This window comes from Labrus mixtus, chromosome 23 (genome assembly GCF_963584025.1).
Source record: "Labrus mixtus chromosome 23, fLabMix1.1, whole genome shotgun sequence".
Classification (NCBI taxonomy): Eukaryota; Metazoa; Chordata; class Actinopteri; order Labriformes; family Labridae; genus Labrus; species Labrus mixtus.
Window position 1 is genome coordinate 18052727 of NC_083634.1, and position 2417 is coordinate 18055143.

The 2417-nt window shown below is 35.0% G+C and overlaps 1 protein-coding gene across 2 annotated transcripts in view; it reads right to left on the minus strand.

Moving 5' to 3' along the window:
* The window catches only part of shroom4 (shroom family member 4), a 61072-nt gene continuing 58655 nt past the window's right edge, over positions 1-2417 (minus strand). For both annotated transcript variants that reach the window (XM_061031677.1, XM_061031678.1), the window contains one exon: positions 1-2417. This exon is cut by the window's right edge and continues 937 nt beyond it. The gene's annotated coding sequence lies outside the window, so the exon portion shown is untranslated.

Sequence of the window (2417 nt, forward strand, 5' to 3'; positions counted from 1 at the left end):
GCTTGTTTAAAATACTATTATTATTATTTATGGTACTTTTTACTCACAGGAGTGTTTTTCACTTACACATCTTGCAATACATTTTACAAAAAAAATCTGTAATATATCAAAATTACACAGGAAAACAAGAACGGAAGAAATATACTCTCATACTAACCCAACAAGCGTCTTTTTTCCTCTTTTTTCTCCCTGGTCAGCTTTAAAAATTGCTGTTATAGTACAAAAATACACGTAATATGTACAATACAGAACAATAAGGACATGTTAAGTTTAAAGTTTTGGGTGTTAAAACAGCAGGAATCATCTGAGAGTGAACTTAGGTAGTGAACGAAAACAAGTGTTAAACTGTGACTTTTAATTCAAACAGTTAAACTAATAATGTAAGCCAAAAGTAAATGTGTTTGAATTTTTCAAGAACTTTAGAAAGTTTGCTTTTAAACAGTCAAAATATACAAATCTCCCCCACAGAATCCCTCCCATCTCTTGTTAAGCTACTGTTATCTTTTTGTACTTTTATTGCCTTGAGTTAAAATACTGAATATCAGGAAAGCTTGTCTTCCAAAGATTGGGAATAAGAAGTCATTTTTGGTATGTTTTGGCACTTTCATTAACAAAAAAGTGGACAATTTGGGAAATATATGCATTTCTTTCTTGCTGAGAATTAGACGAGAAGATTGATACCACACTTGTACATATGCGTGTTAAATATGAAGCTAAATCCATCAGCCAGTTAGCTTAGCTTAGCATTAGGAATGGAGAAAGAGGAAAACAGTGAATCTGAGTCCATAAACATATGTTAGCCTTCCTGAGCTCTAAAGCTCACTTATAAATACGTGTATTTGTTTAAACCGTACAATGCGAAAACAAGACAAATGCATGCTAGCTAAAAACAGCTAGCCTTTCAAACTTAACAGCTAGCCCCCGTCTGTGTCTTTTTACGCCTTTGTTTGGCTCTATTTAATGATCTTTAGAGAGTTTCTGGTAGGAAGATATTTTAACATTTTGGACAGGGCCAAGCATCGCTCTGTTAAAATCCTGTAAAGCAAATTTTATCTGTAAGAAATTGAAAGTGTTAAATAGCAAGTTAGCCAAAAAGCTAAATTGGCTAGCCTGAACAAGCTGGTTATCACAATGTGTAATTTTTAGATCTAGTTTTGCACCAATTGAAAATTCAAGAAATTGCTTTTAATTAGTTTAAGAAGTGCTAGTAGGCGGACAGAGCGTTCCTTTCCCTCCATTTTCAAAAGCTGTGCTAAGCTAAGCTAACAATCTGCTGGTTCTAGCTATATACTTTACGTACAGACACGTGTCAATCTTCTCATCCAACTTTTACCATGAAAGCCAATAAATGTTCTTTAGACTTCAGTTTCCAGTAAACACTAACTGACAAAAAAAATCAAATTCAAGGCTTTAAGAAAACAGATAAAGGGGTTCAAAATGGGAGTAAACCTCGGGAAAAGTTCACCTAATACTTCATCAAGCTAACAACAAAAACAACAATTCTTCTTGGGATTCTTTCTCCATCAAAAATACCCAATAATCTTCTCTCTTGGCAGTCTTCTTGTCCATCCTTACAACCAATTTTTACAATCTTTTCCAGTCACTTCAAACATCAAAAGAACTATTTACACATCTTATACATTATAAACACAAGTGTCCTCTGTACATAACAGTTAATATGTGACAGTATAACGAGTCGGTGGGGTCTCAAACTCCACACAGTGAATCATGTTACATCCACAGACATTACAGTAATAGGAATACAAAGTAATACGGTGACATTATGGTAGATAATACAGTATATGTAATGCTAAATAGAGGTGTCAACCAGCAACGAAGACAAAATGACACATTTAGCTAACTTCCCGATAATGCTGCAGTTTTGTTAATGGAAACAGTTTGTAAGTGTGAAGCACCAGAAAACAAAAGTCTCCTTAGATTCTCTGAACCACGAGATTTAAATACAAAAAGAAAAAAACACACATAAAGCAGCATCTCAGTGACACATTCATCAAGCGAAAATGTCTTTGGCAACGTAGTGTGATACTGATCAGTGTTAGCGTTACAGTACATGTTTCAGGCACTTAATGTGAAGCAGAGGCTATCGACTTTCAACGTCTTTAAACAAGTGTTTGGAGGGTATGTTGGCGTTAAAAGTATCCGGTGTATTCTTTGTATTTGAAGATTTAACAAGTCCGTGCTTCACTTTCTTCTTCGGTCTTTTTTTTCTAAGGTTGAGTACTTAAGTCCACTTCTTTCCACTTTCTGACCCCTTTGGCCTCAAGCTCCTGTTTTGGTCTTAGTCTTCATTGTGGAGCTTTTCTAGCTGTTGGTTTTTGGTCCTGAAACCTCGGCATCAACATTTTTCTAACTCTTAAAGGAATGGTTTGACAGTTTGGAGGGATAAAGATGAAGCT